Below are 19,124 nucleotides of genomic sequence, written 5' to 3' on the forward strand. Positions count from 1 at the left end.
GGAAAAAAAAAAAAAGCTCCAGCCCTAGTCCACTCCACCTGAGGGAGGGGCTCCTGCTGCCCTTCCCACTGAGGACCCACAAGACCCTCATAGGATCCACGAGTGTCCAAACACCTGGGTCTGTGGCCCCCATGTGCAGGACAACGAAGTCTGTATTTGACACTTTCCATTAGTTATTATTCCCACCAGCCCTGGAGGCTCCGCTGGCCCAGACAAAGCCACCGGGCTCACCATGGCAGGCATGGTTACCTCTTTTCTATTCTCCTGGCAGCTGGGAGGAGGGCTGGGGGAGGAGTAAACCAGAGACCTCTGGGAAGAAGGTGATGGGGCCTGGGGCCAGGGTTGGGGAGGAGAGGATGTTAGAAGGTTGTGCCCACCCACCGCCCCCACTCCACCTGCCCAAAGTTTCTTTAACCCTTGCTCCTCCCAGGCTCCCAGACCCCAGGTTAGGCTGGTGAGGAAGGAGACCAGACCAAGCCCTAGGTGAGCATGGGGGTGTGGCAGGTGGGAACACCCTGGTCCCTGAGCCTTTGTCCAGGAACCCTCGAGTCTCCCTGCAAATCTCCCATTCACCTCTTCTCAAGGGCCACAAACTTTCCCGGAGTTCTGGAATCCAGGGAAGGAAAGACCTCTTCTCTCCCACCAGCACTCTGTGGCTCTGAACCAGACTCTGGCACTGCCAGGGGTGTCCTGGGTCTCCACACTTGAGAGCCCGAGGCTGAAGCACTGGGAAGCAGGCCCGCTCACGGGAGCAGCAGGTGGCAGAGGGGTGGGCCTCACTGATGGTGATTTGACATTGGTTGGAGCACTGTCCAGCTGGGCAGACCCTCCAGGGAGGTCTGCTGGCCCTGGTGGACTCATACAGCACTGGAGGCCCACCCGAGCAGGGTCAGAGGGTGCAGGAGAAGGGGGCACCAGCAGGGCAAGACAAGGCTGATGTGAGCCTTCTGCTGGGGCAGGACAAGTGTCAGTCGGATGGGAACAAAGACCACCTCATCCTGGGACGCCCGATGGCCTAGATTCTGGGTGCCAGGGAGACTCTTGACACCTTCTCTCCTCTGGGGTCAGAGCCAGCACCCTGTCTCCCATATCCCATGAGCACACGTCCTGCAGGGAGCAGACCTCACATTGTGCTGCTGGGATCCCAGGACCAGCCTGATCCCTGGACACCAAGAAATCCCAAATTCCTCTGCCTCAGTGGAGAGGGTTCCCTGGGGTTCCAGGACCAGGAATCAGGGCCCAGAAGCTGGTGTCCCCAGAGAGCATTTAAAAGACAAGCTGGGGAAATGCCAGCAACTATCTATAGCCTGGGGGGTATGCTAGCCCAAACCCAGAACACATGCCCTCATTCTCCTACAGGCCACCTGCCAGCCAAGGGGGAGGCATCCTGCTCTAGAGCTGGGAGACCTCAAAGATCCAGAGAGAGAGCCAGAGGCTTGTCTGGAATCCCACAGCTCCTGAGCAGCAGAGCCCTGGGAGCCAGATGATGGCGGAAGGGACAATGGCTCCTAACCAAGGGCACAGCGTGGAGGGGCAGGGACCCTGGGACTGGGACACTTCCTCAGATTGCCAGGACAGGGTAGGGGGGCCTGGTCAATGGGACAGTGTGCTTGAACAGGCCTCGTGGTTGGGCAGGGGAGAGTCCAGTTTGCCTGTGGGGAGCGGAGGCTGTCTGTCTGTAGGAGGTGATGGAAGGCTGGTTGCTAAGGAATGGAGGAAACAAATTGTCTTGTCAGCTGTTTGGTGACCCAGCCATGGAGCAGGAGCAGATCAGAGCTGGCAGCATGGGGGGCACTGGTATCATTGAGGCTCGACCCCACAGCTAGAGAAGCGAACTGGAGATCGGAAGCTTAGGAAGCCCTCCCTTCTCACCCACCTGACCGCAGTGCCGCCCATGAAGTCCCTGCAGGAAGCACCCTTGACCCCTGACCCTGACAGCCCGCCCTCTCCCTGCGACTCTGACAGCCCATCCTTGGCTTCTCTGGGGTCCAAGGGCATGACACTTATTTCCCTTGTCCCAGGCCCTTCCTCCAGGAAAATTTTGAGCTCTGGGCAGGCAGAAAACATTTTGGGCTAATGCCCACACTCCGCCCCATACACTCCCCACCCCGCACCCCAGGGGCTGAGAAAGACAGGGCCATGCAGGCTGTTCGTATTCCAGGCAATGAATGACTTTTGCCTTAAAGTCTTAGAAATCCACTGTACCTGCGGCCAGTCCATCAGCTGACTGAGCTGTTACCCAGTGCTGCCGGGACCCAGGGACAATGTATGACTGAGACCGACGTGGTCTCCATCCTCCCGGAGCTCGAAGTCCCACCAGCAACGGGGACAAAGCAGATACAGAACGGTTCGCCCTGTGATGAGGCCCCTGGGAGCCGTGGGAAGCCAAGGCAGGGGACTAAAATGTCTTCTTTGAGGAGAGGTGCCTAAGCTGAGCTGGCCTGCCCGAGGGTCTCCAGTCTGCAGCCCGGAGCGGGAGGCGTGTCAGATCCCAGGCAGTAACCCTCAGGGCTGGAGCTGCCTTGATGGGCCTTCCCTGAGAGAAGTCTCAGGGGAGGAGGATAGGAGGGAGGTGGCGAGGGGAGGGGAGGGGGCACCATGTGTCCACAGCAGATAGCTTGGGGACACAGAGCCGGGACAAGGCAGTGTCAGTTACCTGACAGACAGGACCCCTCTGATCTCACTGGCAGTTGACTCCCCTGATCTGACTGGAGACTGAGGACCCAGCCAGGAAGAGGCCCAGGGACACTGGGGAGCAGACTGTGGGAGGTACTGGCCACCCTGGCTTGATCTGGACTCAGCTGCGTTCCTTCCCAGCAGGCCCAGCACGGGGCCTGCCAGGGTGACCCTTGACGCCCTTGCCAGGCACATACCCATCTCCCTCCCGTGGACACGGGATGGACTGTACCACACCTGGACAGGTGAAGCCTATTTCCACCAGCAGCCAGAACAGAGCCAGCCTCCCTCCGGGGAAACCATCTGTCCAGCTCAGGTTGCCTGAAATGGGCACCAACATCTGAACAAACAGCCTTGGGAGCAGGGGCGGGGGTGGTAGGAGGGACACAGCCCACCGAGCTCGGCTCTGGAGCTCAGATGAGTTCCTACCGCTACCCACGGCCCAGGCTTGCCCCATACCCGCATGGACCTCCAGCCCCTCCATCCCATGGCTGACACACTGCCTGCTCGTGTTCAGCCAGGCCGAGCTCTCTCAGGCCCTCCTCAGGTGACTGAATTCTCTGCCTGGCACAGAGTGACCTCTACTTCCCTCCTGGAGGACTCGTCCCATAGCCCTCCACTCCAGGCCATGGTGCCGATAGAGTGGGCCGGCCTTTCCAGTGGCACCACGGCCCCGGGGCAAAGGACAGGCTAACACACAGAGGTTGCTTGGTAAGCGCTGTTGCCTGTAGTCCAGCCTCTGGTGGGTTGCTCCCAGGGATCATACCTGGTTTGGACACCCTGTTCTTCCTGCTCCTTCAGTGCCCGTGGACTTGCCAGGCTCTGAAGGGGTGACCCAGACTCAGAGGCCTGGGCCCCGGGGCAGGAACGGCCCCTCTGAGGTCCACACTCAGCGCAGCTGTCCCTGTCCCTGCCCACCTGGGAAATGGAGAGGCTGGTACAACCCCTCCCCCATTCCCGTTACATCTGGCTGGGGCCTGTAGGCAGCCCTGTGGCCTGGGGAGAAGGAGCAGCATCTGGGGGCCTCAGAGTGGGGCGGGCAGATGATAATCCCCCTAACTATAGGGTATGGGGCCTGCTGTGCCGGCAGCCTGGGGCTGGAGCGTTGGGGTGTAATGACCTTTAATGCATCTTTGCCCAGGAGGGACTGTCCTGCAGTCTCCTGGTGGGGTCTTCCACATAGTGCAGGGGTGGGGGCTCTGGGTAACCTGGGCTGGGCAAGGGCCCAAGGGCACGCAGGAATTCTCACCCACCTGACTGAGCTCTTGCCAGGAGACCTCGGGCCAGTGGGGAGTGTGATGTGTGCCACCCCCTTCCTCTGGGGACTCCAAAAAAGCAGTCCATGCAACCCCCAAAGTTCATTTCCCATTTCCTGTAGGTCGGCTCTCAATCTGACAGGCGTCCCCTCTCACCTCCCAATCACCGTTCCTCCCGCCCCTTCCCCTCCCTCTCCCCACTTTCTACTCCCCACCCCTCCCCCCTACCTAATCAGAATACCCCCACCCCCACAGGGTGGCTTCCTCTCCCTGTGTCTCATTCCAGGCCCTCGGAGGGGGGAGGCCGTCCCTCCTGCCCCCTGTCTCCCCACAGTCTCCGCCCTCTCCCCTCCACCCCTGAGGAAGCCCCCACCCCATCCAGAAATACCCCACCCTTCTGGAACCCTCCTCCCCAACCTGGGATTCGGTGTCCCAGGCCCGCCCCCTTCAGCAAACTTGGCTCCTTTCAGCTCCCCTCCCTTGCGGGCAGAGGCAGGGCGTTCAAGTCCATTTAATCTTGGCAGAATGCAATTTCCTGCTTCAGGGAGCTGGCGGGTTTAGGAGGCTTAATGAGGGGGGAGGGGGGAGACGGGGAAGAAGGAGGCTGAACTGGGCTAGGAGATGGAGACAGAGTCCCTGAGAGGGGTGGTCCAGGAAGTTCGGGGATGTGTGCGTCTGGGGGTTGCCTGGGTGGGGGGTGGGATCACACAGGGGTCAGCTCAACAGCTTTGGGCTCCCACTGGTAGGTCAGGGGCCACATGGCCTACCTCCCCACCCCCAGCTAGATAGGATGGAAATGAGGGGAGGGGAGGGGCCTCAGAGTGGCCCACTGTCAACAAAATGGGGAGGGTCTGAGGAGGTTATATGTGTGCACGTGCCTGGGGCTGTTGTGAGGCACGAGTCTGCTTGGCCAACGGGGCGGTAGGGGTTCAGGTCCAACTGTACAGGCGGGAGAGGGAGTCCCGAGTCCCGGGGAAAATGTGCAGCTGGAGGGGATTCTAAGTGGGTTGGAGACTCTGGGTGGGTCCTGGGGAAAGTGCAGCTGGCAGGTCCCAGGCCCCCAGGTGGAGGACAGGGCAGCCAGGCTGGAATTTCAGTGCCCGGTAGGATGCTTATCTGGATACAGCCACCAAGGCAGAGAAGATAAGGGACAAAGGGACCTCTCAGCAGCCGGAAGCCCCACACCTGGTGGGGGCAGGGTGGCCAGGAGCCTCGCCTGACACCCAGAACGCAGACAAGCCCTGTGGGAGACAAGTGGAGCATCTTCTGGGGGCCCCTGCCCTGCAATCCCGTTTGGTCCTCTCTCCCCAGCCCTCCCCGCCTCTCCCTGACCTGGTTCAGCAGATCATCCTGGAGAAGGCCTCAGAGGATCCCCAACCCCGGAGACAGGGAGTCCCCAGGCGGGGCTGGTGGAGAGGGGTGGTCAGGGACTGGCGTTGGGCCCTTCCTTAGCTCATGGGAAGCAGGCCAGTGGACGGGGTGGGGAGGGTCTTCACAGGGAAAAGCAGGCAGCACCCCAGCGGCATGAAGAAGCTCAGCTAAGCCAAAGCCCGGGCGGGGTGGGGGTTCGGAGCAAGTAGGACAGAGTGGTTTCAGGGCTCTGGAAGGCAGGGCCGAGACTGCTGGAGGCTCCCAGCCACCGGGTGGTCTGAGCCCTCTCTTCGTACCAGGGTTTCTCATTTCTGGGGGCCACGGAAGAAGGCCCATGGAGACGACAGAGGGCTGAAGCTGGGTAAGGCCCTCTCCTTCTGGGCCTCAGTTTTCACCATTTGTGGACAACCGTGCTGGGATAGGGTCTCTGAGGAGTAGCCCAGGGGGCCCTAGAAGCAGGTGGGCCCCACCCCAGCCCGAGGGTCATCGTGGGGGGCAGGGCTTGGATGGCAGGCAGGTGTGTAGAGGAGGACACTAGGGGGCTGGGGGAGGGGAGAGGTATGTGAGGGACACATCCTACTGCCTTGTGCCCTCCTAGATGTCCCAAGACCCTCCCAAGACCTCACGCTCAGGAAAGCAGTTGGTTCTCCAGAAGAAGTGACCTATCCCTGTGGCGAAGATGACATAGTCTGGCAATAGACTGTGTTCAGAGGCAGCAAAGGCGCTGCAGGCTGGAGGTCTCCAGGAGCCCCTTCCCCCAGCCTGTGCATTAGGATGGCCTTGTCCCTGTGCTTCGCCTTGTTCCTCTGCTTCCCCTTCTGACTAGTTTGCCAGTTCCCTGGGGCCAGCTGTCCTCTCACTTGGCCTCTTCATCTGGCTGGGGCTTCCCCAAGGACTGCTCCAGGGCCCACATCACCCCTCCCTCTGCGTCTTTGCTGAACTCAGCCCCAGTCTCCTCCTGGCCCTTGTAAGCGTTGGTCAAAGTGGAGCTCATGGGCCACTGCTGCAGCCCCTGACCCCCAGGCCCACCCCATGCCCATCTCTAGTAGATTCTGACCTGTGAAGCCCCTTCCAGACAGCTCCTCTATCAGACCTCTACAACATACCTTGACAGGTCACACCTCCAGGCTCTTGCCCACGTTGTTCCTTCATCTTCCAAGTTGTGAGATTTCTTTCCTTTTTTTTTTTAATTTAATTTATTTATTTGACAGAGAGAGAGATCACAAGTAGGCAGAGAGGGAGGGGGAAGCAGTCTTCCCCGCTGAGCAGAAAGCCCGATGCAGGGCTCGATCCCAGGACCCTGAGATCATGACCTGAGCCGAAGGCAGAGGCCCAACCCACTGAGCCACCCAGGCGCCCCAAGTTGTGAGATTTCTAATTGGTTCTTTTTTTTTTTTTTAAGATTTTATGTATTTATTTGAGAGAGAGAGACAGCGCTAGCACTTGCACTTGAGCCGGGGGAGGGGCAGAGGGAGAGAAAGAAGCAGGCTTCTTGCTGAGCCTGGAGCTGGACATGGGACTAGATCCCAGGACACCCACTCCTCTGAGCTGAAGGCAGACACTTGACCGACTGAGCCGCCCAGGCTCCCCTTTCATTGGTTCTTAGAAGGTCAATGGCTGTATCTTTTCTTCCCCACAGCCTTCCCGGAGTCACCTTCCTAGCCCTCGAGAGACCTTCCACACGTCCATCAGGAGACCCCCGCTGACCTTGCCCAACTCCCACAGCTCCTGGTCTGTAAATGTTTGGGGGAACTGTGGGCTGGACGCTGGGGTTGAGGCAAAGCTGGTGCAGGCCTGTTTGAGGAGGGAGGCGGGTGTGGGGCCTGGGAGTTCCAGGCGGCTGCTCAGCCAGCCCTGCACTCCCATGACAACCTGCACACGCAGGTCGTCTCCCAGGGAGGATGGTGAGGTCACCTTTGTGGTGAAGCCTCCAGTGGCGGGGAGTGTGGGAACTCCCAGGTGGGTCCCAGATGCCTGACAAGCAGGGGTGTGGGCAGGACTCGGGGTTAAGGTGCCCTTAGCAGACCCTTCTGCCGGATGAAAAGGCAAATACCTCCCCACTCTCCCGTGCAGAGCCATTTGGTTAGCCCTCATGCCCCTGGTGAAGGCCCCTGGCTCTCTCTGTTATCCACTGTCACACACTGGGGAGATACAGTGAGTCACAACAAAGATGACACAAGCAGAGTGTGTCCTACATATTAGATGTTGTTGCCAGCAATCTGCTCTTGGTAGCTGGTTTCCCCCTCTCTCCCTCCCAGCACCTGGGTAGACAGGGTGGCAGGGGGAGGGACTCGCTCTCCTGTCCCAGAGAAAGGGTAAGTGCACGTGGGCCATTGAGAGCCACAGGCATACAGCAGGGCTTGGAGCTTAGGGGTTCTTGTAGGGGGAGGGGGCAGTGGCCATCTTCCCATGCATGTGGGTGTGTGTACACATATTACACCCCAGGCTTGTTTGGCCCTGATATTTGGGCAAGTCGGATGAGGCACAGTGAAATCAGAGCCTGGCAGTCCTGACCGCATCCGCCGTGTTCCCACTTCCCCAGAAACTCTTGCGGCCGCACGCACTGCGAGGCCACAGCCCAGGCGGCACACCGGTCTCCACACTTCTGGGGGACCCAGGCTGCCCTCGATGCCAGGCCTTCCCTGCCTGGAAGCCCATCTCCCCGCCCTCCTGGGGCCTTTCCAAGGTGTAGGGTCTGGGTGGGGCCTGGGCCTTGCAGGAACTTGAATCCCCAACATCGTGCTGTTAAGGTCTCCTGAGGTAACCTCCACCCCTCAGCCCCAGGCCTAGAAGCCTCGCTTACCAGTCCTTGGAGGCAATTTTGTTGAAATTTCAGGCCAAATTGGAGTAGAGAATCAGGGGTAGGGGACGGGAATTTGGTGACTTTCTCACCTGGTGAGTGGAAGCTCAGTAGCCATCTGGCCCCTTTTCCCCCAGAACCAGTTCCACATCCTTAGCCCAGGGAAGATCCTACCAGACCCTCTGGAGAGTTCATGGCCCAGAATGCAGGTGAGATGTGTGGAGATATCAGCCTCTGTGGCCTCATACTTGGCACAGGCTTGGGCACACATGATGTCTGCAGAATGAATGAATGAATGAATGAATGACATTTGACCAAGACACCAGCAGAGCAAGGAAGGCTCTCCCCTAGAAGCTCAGAAGACAGACCAGCTGGGCAAACAGGGGAAGCTTTTTTGGGAAGACATATTTGAACCAGACCAGGACAACATCTCCAGGGAGACAAAAAAGACATTGCCAGTGGAAGAGTGGGCTGGGCAAGGCCTTGAGAACAACATGGTACGAGGTATGCTAAGGGGTCCTGCATTGACCTAAGGACCTGCCTGGCCAGGCCGTTGGGACCTTCCAGACACTAAGAGGAAGACCCCTCTGACTGAGTCCTCTGGCAGACAAACCAGGCTCCGTTGGTTCTGCCTTTGACCAGACCCCTGGCTGGGAAATGGAGGCTTTCTGAGGCTCTGTGTTGACCCAGAGTGCTGGATTGTTGCCCAAGATCTCATCTTTGGGCCACCCCAAGCAGCGAGACCCTCTCAGGCTAGGGTACAGATGTCCTTGGCCAGGAAGCATTGATTTGGGGGATACTCAGAGAGGCAGCTGCAGAAAGGCTGGGGATACTTGAGATAGCCTAGTGTCAGGGAGGGAAGTGGAGATCAGTGGTCTGGGACGTGGCTCCCAGGGGAATCCAATGCAGATTAGGTCTGGTAGCTATAGCCCAGCCCTTCCCACAAACCTAGCTCTGCCCTCAGAATGGGGGCCCTGAGATGGGGTCGGGGGCGGCTAGCTAAGAGGACTTGGAGTTTCCTCCTGGTTCCAACTACCCAGCTCTCCAGGTACCTCCTCTCCTCTGGGCAGGAGTGGAGTGCACCGAGGAAAGAGTGGAGTAAAGGTAGCCTGTGGTTAAGGATGGTATGGGAAGACCACAGTGAAGGGGTGGGGGGAAGAAGCTGGGATACCCAGGACTGGAGGACAGGAATGGGGGTACTTCAGGAGAGGACAAGGATATGGGCATGCTGTGGGCCTCAGTTTCCCCTCAGTGATTGTGAGAAGCTTGGCAATCCGTGGGAGGGGGAGGGCAATTGCCCTCTGGGCCCCTGACAAGGTCCTCAGGAGTCAGAACCTACTGGGGCTGACTGGGGGTGCGGCTTCAGTCCCAGAGACTTCCCTGTGAGCCCTGCAGCCATGACTGAGACAGAGGAGGCACACAGTAGGTGCTCCGGTGGGCTGTGGACACACGAACCATCCCTCTGGGTGATAAGGACAAGGTCCCTGGGGCACCTGGGTGACTCAGTCATTAAGTGTTTGCTTTCAGATCAAGTCATGACCCAGGGTTCTGGGATCGAGCCCCGCATCAGGCTCCCTGCTCAGCGCCAAGCCTGCTTCCTCTCCCACTCCCCCTGCTTGTGTTCCCTCTCTCGCTGTGTCTCTGTCAAATAAATAAATAAAATCTTAAAAAAACAAAGAAAAAAGAATAAGGTCCCTGAAGTGAGTCTGGAGGTGGTGGCGACAGGCAGGCCAGAAGGAGGAATGTGTTCTTCCCTTTCCCTACACATGCCGGGCCCTCTCCCTTCCTCCATATACGGGGTCTCTTTATCCTTTCATCTTGGCTGCTGCTGTTCCTTCCAGCAGCAAACATGAGCTTTGCAGAGACTTGTCCTCGGATTAAAGCTTCAACCACGGTCTCAGGAGGGTGGGGGGCAGGGAGGCTGGCCAGCCAGGCCCCAGGCGGAGAGGGCATGGGCAGGGAACGAGGCCCCTCTTCCCACCCCAAAATCCCAGGTCATACCTTATGGATGAGCTCCAAGGGAAACATGAGGGGAGCCTGGCTAAGTTTGAGGATAGATCGCAGCACCCCCAGTGATCCAGCCAGGTGTCCATCCTCCCTCTTCTGGAGGCCCACAGTTTGTTTTTTGGCCCCCCAGGAACCAAAGGAATCCTTTAAAAATTTAAATCAGACTGTGCCATGCCTCATAACCTTCAGGCTGGTCCTACTCTTTTCTCAATCTGAAACTGCACCTCAACATTCAAGGGGGCTCTAGTCTGGAATCCACAGACGAGGTTGCCCAGGCCCCAGTTCCTCAAAGTCTCAGTATTCCCTTCCATTCAATGGATACACAATGCTGTTCTGGCCACGGTGAGCCAGGGGCCTGATCCTCCCTAGGTCTCCACAGGTAGCACAGATGGAGCTCCCAGTTTCTTCAGCTTTGATTTTTTTTTTTTTTTTTTTTTTTTAATTAATAAAGTGCTTTTTTTTTTTTTTTAAGATTTTTTTTTTATTTATTGATTTGACAGAGAGAGATCACAAGTAGACAGAGAGGCAGGCAGAGAGAGAGAGAGAGAGAGAAGCAGGCTCCCTGCTGAGCAGAGAGCCCGATGCGGGACTCGATCCCAGGACCCTGAGATCATGACCCGAGCCGAAGGCAGCGGCTTAACCCACTGAGCCACCCAGGCGCCCCCTAAGTGACTTTCTTAGGGAGATCCAGGATTACAATGGACTTAAGGGTTGGCATGGGGCCCCTGATCTTGCCAAAGGTGGGCACAGCACTGACAAAGCATTGGTTGTCCGCACCTGCCACTTGGCTCGGCCTGTCTTCTTTTTCTTCCGTTTGGCCACCTTGGGAGTCTGCCCTCTGGCTTTCCCAGCATGGGCCAGGGGAGCGTGGCCTTTACCTCCAAGCATGAGACTGGTTACTTCCGGCGGGAGTCAGAGCCTCCACTCCACCCTGACCCAGGGGAGCCTCAGCCTTGAGGGGCAGGCCTGCCGGGGACACCACCTGATCTCCTGGAGCGATCAGCACCACCTGATCTCCAGCGAGGCTCCATGGGACACGGGTTTCCTGCGGTCCCCTGGAGGGTGCATAGCTCCCGGGTGTGGACAAAGAGCTACAGGTCGGCGAGTAATGGAGCTACCGCGAAGATGGAGTAGAAAAGGAGTGGAGCCCCCAGTTTTCTAAGTGCAGGTCCAGAGGTATGGCCCAGGTGTCCACTCTGTCCAGTTATGTTTGGAAATCAAACCCTCCGGGACAGGAAGGCACCCTATCCCAGGGTAGGGAGCACGGGTTCAGCTTTGCCGCCCTGCCAAGCCCACCTGGGAGCCACAAAGCTTGTCCCTGTGGATGGCGCACTTAGCAAGCCAATGGTCTGGGGAAGACCCAGCTCCCCACCACCTACATTGGCTCTGCTGCCCAGCCCTCGTCCGGGGCACTGAGGCTGTGCTCTGTGAAGGGAGATTATCTACAAGGAGTACTTCTTCTTGGCTGGTCCTAACGCCTCTGTGCCACAGACACCTTGCAGTGCAGAACGGACTGCTGGTCAAGGTCCTCCATTTCCTGGCTCACGGGGGATGGAGCCCGAGAAGGGGTGTTCTGGCCTGAGATCTCTGGTCTGAAGGTAGAGACAGTGACCTCATATGCTGCACTTCCTCAGGGAAAACCTCAAGCCAAGCTTAGGGAAGTGGGCCAGGATGGCGGGGTGCCCAACGTCTGCCCACCAGCCCCTCCCCCTTCCGGGGGGGGCTGCCTTCATCTGGGCCCCACTTCCCTGCAGGGAGTGAGGGACCAGGGGAGGCCACACGGCGACTGTCACGGAAGGGACATTCCCCAGTCATTTGGAACTAAGTAAGTCCAGATCCCAGCTTGCAGGCCTGGCTGCAGGACCCTCCTTGGGCCCCCTCCCCCAGGACTGTGGCCACAGAGACACATGGACAGGGTGTGTGCAGCAGATGTGAGCCTGAGAGGCGGCCAGAAACCCCATGGATCAGAGCCTGTCAACATCAGCTTTGTTGGGGGCTGCCCAGGTCTCCCCCAGCCCCAAGGCACAGCTCTGCCTAAGGGACCATAGCTTCTCCCCGGGGTGGGGGTGGGGGGCTCACAGCTGCAGTTTCACTGACTTTTAAGTCAAGACAGAGTCTACCCTGAGTCCTTGCTGCTGCAGCCTGGGCCACGCTCTCCACAGCTCTTACATAGAGGAGGAAACAGCAAACGGGCGCCATCTCTGTCCCATCCTCTGCAAAGGGGAGTGTGAGCAGAGGGCCCAGGAGGAGGGTAGAAAGCAGATCCCAGTTTCTGATCAGAGGGCCCTGGCTTCAGCCCCCTTCTGTTCCGGGGTGGTGGTGGTCAGACATTATCTGAGCAGAGACCTAAAGGAGGCCATGGAAGCATCTGTTGGAAGGGCACCCAGGCTAAGGGAAGAGTCACTGCCAGGCCCGGAGGCTGGAGAGGTGTGGGTGGAGGAGTGAGGAGGCTGTGATCCAGAGCAGGGATAGGAGAGTCAGAAGTGGGGAAGGGGGCTGTGGGTCTGCCACTGCAAGGACATGGCCTTGACTCTTGACAAAGTAGGAGGCTTTGAGAGCTTTGGGCAAGAAAGGAACCTGACCTGGCTTCCATTTTAACAGGGTCTCCGTGGATCCTGGTTGACTAGATTGTAGGAAACTAGCACAGACACTGGGAACCCAATAAGGAGGCTTGGGGGCTTGTCAGGAACACCCCCCATGGGGGCGGTGGCTGCAGAGGCCACGGCTGTAGAGCTGGTGACCAGAGAGAAGGTGGGAAAGGGTCATTTGATATTTTGCACATGTTAAGGTGAAGTTGCAAGTATTTGCTGATAGTTTGAATGTGGATGTGAGAGAGAGCGCAAGCTGGTTTTTTGGCTTCTTGGCCTGAGCAGCTGGAAAGACAGAGCTGCCCCAACTGAGTTGGGCAAAGCCAAGGAGTGGTTGGAGGCTGCTCCCAGGTGGGCTCCAGATCCAAGGTCTTTTCTATGCAGACCGTGTCTCTTAAGGCAGGCTCCATACCCTCATCCCCACCCAGCGGCTGGGGCAGTCCAAATATTACTGAGCCAAGGTTCAGCACCTGGAGTAAAGGCCTCTGCTATGAGGGCATAGGAAACACAGAATTCCTATCCCGATTCTTCATGAGGAGGCCTCTCTGGAGCCAGATAAGGACTGAGCTCTAGGCCTAAGACTTGGGCTCTCCAGCAGGAGCTGGGCAGGCCCAAGTGGGTGAGGGATGGCTGTCTGGCTTCTGTCTAAACAGGATATGCTCAGGCTGGCCGACGGTCATGGGTCACTTGGCAGCCAGCCGAGCCTGGGCCCACCCAACCCCCACCTCCCTCACCACACACACACACACACACACACACACACACAAACACACACACACACACACACTGGATGAGGGGTATGGGGTAACATGTGTGGATCTCAGAGGCTGTGTCCCCCGCCCTTGTTCACTCTGAACTCAGGGAGACCCTGGGTCCCAGGCCGCATCTTGTGGGAGCTGACTGGGAGGGCAGGACCTGCAGCAGCCCAAGGAAACTCCTGACTTAGCCATTAGCATTGGCTTCCTGGGAGGTAGTGTCTTCCCAGAGGCCTGAAGGATCTAGAAGGAAATGGGAAAGGAATTCCAGGTACAGGGGAGCAGCATGTGCAAAGATCAGGAGATGAGACAGTGCGGAGCTCCTGCCTGAGAGGAAAGCGGGAGGAGGTGGCCTCCAGAAAGGAGGCTTGGCCCTTGTGCAGAAGGGGATGCTGTTTGAGGGTAAAGGGGGAAGCCAAGGGCTTGGAGCTAGAGGAAACTCGGCTAACACTGGGGCCGAAGTCTGGGAAGAACATTCCTGGTTGAGGGGACAGCCGCAGAAAAGGCCTGGAAGAGGCTTTGGGAAGCAGCAAGGGAGGTGGCTTGTTCCAGCTTTTGATGGGCTCTGAGCCAGCTCCTGGAGCTGGCAGGGCAGGAGGAGGCTGAGCTGAACCCCATTCTGAGCCTGGACTGTGGGGACTTCTCATTGCCCCACTCCAGGTGCTGCCGGAGCAACACCCTACACCCCCTCCCAGGGCCCCCTTTGTAACGCTCCCCCCATTCTCTGGGATCCAGTTCCGGGAGGCGGGTGAGGGCTGCGCCTGGGGCAGGGGAGATGAGAAAACCAGAAAGTGGGGAAACCTGAGCCAGCAACGCTGGGGCGGGCGGGCCAGGGCTTGCTGAGCCTGCTAGGCCCGGGAAACAGGTTCCCCCTGGAGACTTGGGCCAGAGGAAGGGGGGGTTGGTTTAGTTACCACCTTCATCCTGGGGGCATGGCAGATCTCTGAGGCCCAGGCCTCCAAGTCTCACCTTCTGGATGCTGAGGATGGAAGGGCAGAGCCTCTCTTGAGGTTACTCAGCTTAGCAGTCTTCTCTCGCCCCACTCCAGGGAGGCTGGACAGAGGCGGATAGGATAGACAGACAGAGGATGGACAGACCACAGGAGCCCAGGGCTGTACCTCAGTCCCCCACAGTGCAGCCTGGAAAAACCAGAAGGAAAAGAAACAGACATGTGTGCAGGCAGAGACAAAGGCTGGACCAGACTGAAAGGCTGGGAGTGTTTTGGAGAAGAACTCCAAGGTGATCCTGGGGGGCCTGGCCCGCATTCAGCACCATCACCTGGGGGTGAGGCCCGGGACAAAGGGGGCTAATTTCTTCCCAGTTGTAACCCTTTTGTTGGGCTTTGTAGCATCTCAGAAACTCTGGGAAGCTGAGTCATGAGCCCAAGACTCTACCCTCAGGATGTCACCCCAGGGCTTATCTTATAGGTACTCAGAGCCCATCTTGAAAGGGAGAGGGAACTACTCTGGGAAGAGGAACTTAGAAGCTGGGTCAGAGGAGAAACCAGATCTGGCCTAACCTTCTTTGTGTCCACCCTCACCGTGTGTATCCAGACTGGAACCAGGATGGGCCATGGGAGAGCTGGAAAAGAAGCAGGCCCAGGATCTAAGTGTCCTGCAGTAGAGGGAGGGAGGTCCAGCAGGGCCAGGGGGCCAGCCTGGCCTGGCTGTCTCACTTCAGGTGACCCCACAGGGCATCCCATGGCTCTCAGGTGGAGCTAACAGCTGAGTGGCTTTTGGAGAGGAAGACACAAGGACTCTGGGTGGCAGGGAAAGGGGCCGGTGGAGGCGGCCCATCCAGAGAAGCCAGGTGGTGGGACTAGAGTTGGCTCCTGGCCTATTGGTTCTTGGCTTGTGTTCCCTGTTGGATCTGGTGCCACGGGGATTTGCTTTCTTATTCATTCAATAAAGATTTATTGAACTCTGTAAGTGCTGCACCAGGCTCCAGCACTCACGGCCAGCCCTGAGTGCCTGTCTGGGTTGTAGGCCCTTGGCTCCACGTGGGCCCCCTGGCCTGGCCCTTTCCCTCCTGGAGCCTTCCCACAACTCATGAAAAGGCCACCTTTTCCTAACACCACAGTCCAGTGCCTGCAAGCCTCACCCCACTTCCCTCAGTCGCCCCTTTCTCATCTGCACAGTGGGGACAGCAGGGCCTGCTTCTCGGAGGAACCATCAAGTGCCTGGGAACCCATAACCACAAACTCTGGTGGCAGACAGGGCCTCCTAGCCTGGCCTCCAGGGCTGGCTTCGACACGCCCTTAGACCCCTACACTGAAGGCAGATTGTGGGAGGGTCGACTATATTTCTCCCAAGAATGCATATTTTATATGCATAATAACATGAATAGTGACACAAAATGGCCAGCCCAGCATGGACAGCGGACGGTGGGTGGGGGTGCACTGTGAGTTCTCTGTTGCAATAACTCTGCTTTTATTTCTATTACTCAGTCTGCTCATGTTGTTTAGGAGACAACTGGCATTCCATTGTGTGAGGTGGGCTTGCTGAAGGTCTCTCCCCTCTCCCTGCCTCCCCATCTTCAGAAGGCCTCCATACACTAGCACCAGGTACGTTCTCTGCATCTGAGTGGAGCTCCATGGACGCATCCATCGCATCTCTTTTCTTCCCAAGCCAGCACCCTGGAGTCTTTGGTAAGCCCTAATAGTTCTGCTTCAGTGACCATGATGGTGATCACGCTGGGGGTGGTGACAGGGGTGGCCAGGCTATAGGACCAGGGAGACTGGGGGTGAAGGGGAGGTGGGGGAGGGATGGTGCTGGAAACCATGGTGATGGCGGCGTAGGCTGCATTGGTGATGGCTGCGCAGCGGTACTGGCCTCAGCGGTAACCCTGGTACCTAGAGGAGGAGGGATGAGGAGGGACGATTATCACGGTGTGTTTTTTTTTTTTTTAAAGATTTTTATTTATTTATTTGACAGAGATCACAAGTAGGCAGAGAGGCAGGCAGAGAGAGAGGAAGGGCGGGGGTGGGGGTGGGGAAGCAGGCTCCCTGCTGAGCAGAGAGCCCAATGCGGACCCAATCCCAGGACCCTGAGATCATGACCTGAGCCGAAGGCAGCGGCTTAACCCACTGAGCCACCCAGGTGCCCCTATCACGGTGTTTTAAATGAGACCTAATAGAGCAGAGGGGTGCAGGCATGGTCCCTGGAGCCACCATAAGTCCAGGCTGGTTTCCTTGCTTCAGGTGGTCTCCGCTTGGAGCCTGTGGGCCAGCACTCAAAATCTGGGGAAGGAGACCCTCATCTGGGTTCTTAACCCTCCACAGTTAACCTGTCAGTAGGTCAGACAGAGGGATGGCTTCTCCAGGGGACTTGTTAACCAGGGAGAGAAGGGGGAGGGGGAAGAAGGAGGAGAGGTAGAGAAAGAAGAGAAGGAAAAATAGGGGGAGGGGAAAGAGGGTGAAGTGGAGGGGAAGGCAGAGAAAGAGGAAAGAAGGGAAAGGAGGGAGGAGAAGGGAGAGGACAGGAGAGGGGAGAAAGGGAGAAAAAAGATAGGAGAGAGGAGGAAGGGGAGGCAATAGACAAGGGAGGAGAGAGAGGTGGAAGGAGAGGACAAAGAAGACCCATGCTCCTTGGGACCTCAGCAAAGGGCCTGGGGCAGGGCTGAGACTGTGATCCTGGTTGGTGAGGCCATGGCCTTGGGGTGTCAGGTCCCTTCTGGGATCAGGGGAGGTGTTTGGCTCAGTTGCTGGGCTCTGGGGTCATCATGAGGCCATTTGAAAGCAAATGTCCCTTTTAGGAGAGGAGGCCCAGCCTATCTGGCTTCTCTGGGGATATGGAACTATAAGGAGTGGATCCGTGGGGCTGCTGGTTTAAAATAGGACTGGAGGCTGGGGAATCACGGGTAGCCCTGGAGTGATTGGACAGAGCAGTCAGGCTGGGCTGCTGCGACCTGGCCTGGGCTGGAGGCAGCGAGCAGGTCCAGCGGTGCCAGCCGTCCCAGAGGCTGCACCGCCACCTGCTGAGCGGCTGGGGCAGTCCTGGGTCCTACGCTGCGGGACTCACGCGCGGGGCCCGGCGCGGCCCGCAGCAAGTGGGAAGGAGTGACACGGCAGGGGGTGCGCAGGTGAGCGCAGGCTCGTTGCTCCCCGGCGCGCCCGCCCTTCCCGCCAGGGAGTTGAGTGCCGGGGTAAACACCAGGCGCGGTGTGCGCGGTGTATCCACGGAGAGACAAAGCCAGGGCGGGGCGGGGGCGCCGCCCGCGAAGCCCGGGCGGGGGCGCGGGGTGCAGATTAGTCTCCTCCGGCTCGGGTCGCCCCACCGCCCCGAGAGCCCAGAGCCCAGCCCGTGGACAGGTGGAGCGGGGGCGGGGCGGTGGCCGGGCGGGTCCCGCCCCGGGGGTGGGGCCGGGCGGGGCGGCCGGGGCGGGGCCGCGCTATGCAAATGTCGCCCACGGGCGGCCAATTGCCGGCGCTCCCCGCGCGGCTCCGAGCGCCCCGTCCCGCCGGCGGCCGCGAGACCAGAGCGAGCGAGCCAGCGAACGGCCGCGGTCCGGCGAGCCCCGAGCGCAGCGCAGGGCCAGGGCGCGCGGTGAGGAGCGGCGCAGCCCAGCGCGGCCGCCCGGCCTCAGTCCAGCGCGGCCGCCTGGCCTCAGTCCAACAAGCAGGCGAGCACCACCGGGCCGAGCCAAGCGCAGCGCCCCGAAGCCGAGCGCGCGCCGTCGCCCGCGCCCCGCGCCGGGGAATGCGCCCTCGGCGCGCCGGCCAGGGGGCGCCCGCAGCCCACCCGGGGGGAGGCGGCCCCGAGCGCCCCTGAGCCTTCCCATGGCCCGGGCTAGGGCCCGGGGCCTCGGCTGCTGACGCGCCCGAAGCCCGCGTACCCCGTTAAACCCGGGCCGCGGCGTCGACCCCGGCTCAGGCACAGCGGCGAGAGGGCGCGGGCAGGGCCATGGCCCCGGGGGGCCGCTAGCGCCGGCCGGCCCAACCGGGAGCCGCTCTGCCGCCGCCGCCGCCCCCGCCGCCCGGGAGCCCAGGCCCCGCCGCCGCGGAGGAGGTGAGTGCGGCGGGAACCGGGAGGGAGCGGGCAGGCGGCCGGGCCACCCCGCGATCCCTCTGGGACCCGCGGCACTGCAACTCTGCAGAAGTGTCCGGGGCGCGGGGCTCGGAGAGGCAGGGGGCTTCCCGGGGACTCAGGGGCCGTAGGACTTGAGTGGGCGCTGTACCTGTCCAGGCTGCCCGGAACCTTATCGGTGCGACGCGGGGATGTGTGGATGAGATGTCCTGCGGGGTCACCAGTGTGCAGAGCAACTTTTTCTCGTCAGATTCTGGGTGGGTGGGTGCTTGTACGTTCCACCCCCACGTTCCTGGAGCGGGAGTCCGGAAGCCCCTTCTCCTGGCTCAGCTCTCTCCCACTAATGCCTCGGGCAGAGCTCTTCCCCTTAAGTGCGTCTGCCCTGCCTCAGTGTCCCAGAATCGTCTGCTCTAAGAGAAGCGCTATACCCGCAGCCCCCACGTGGAGGGTCCCCCAGATCAGCAAGGCAGGAGGGCCTCCAGCCCTGAGGCTTTTCTCCCAACTCTGTGCTAACCCCTTGACCCCCAGCTGCTAGCTGGGTTTGCTTTTCTAACAGGGAGTCTTGCTTGGCTTAGGGGCCTGGCTGTATGTGGGATGTAGGTGAGCTGCCAGAGCCTGCAGTTAAGTCCCCCATTTGGGCAGGCTGG

At 59.4% G+C, this 19,124-nt stretch overlaps 1 protein-coding gene across 2 annotated transcripts in view; it reads left to right on the forward strand.

Moving 5' to 3' along the window:
• Positions 1–17,924: 17,924 nt before the first annotated feature.
• The window catches only part of SEMA3F (semaphorin 3F), a 29,763-nt gene continuing 28,563 nt past the window's right edge, over positions 17,925–19,124 (forward strand). For both annotated transcript variants that reach the window (XM_032868103.1, XM_032868104.1), the window contains exon 1: positions 17,925–18,459. The gene's annotated coding sequence lies outside the window, so the exon portion shown is untranslated. The remainder of the gene's footprint in view (positions 18,460–19,124) is intronic.

The sequence above is a fragment of the Lontra canadensis genome, unplaced genomic scaffold (genome assembly GCF_010015895.1).
Source record: "Lontra canadensis isolate GAN:19392208 unplaced genomic scaffold, GSC_riverotter_1.0 scaffold35, whole genome shotgun sequence".
In the NCBI taxonomy this organism is placed as follows: Eukaryota; Metazoa; Chordata; class Mammalia; order Carnivora; family Mustelidae; genus Lontra; species Lontra canadensis.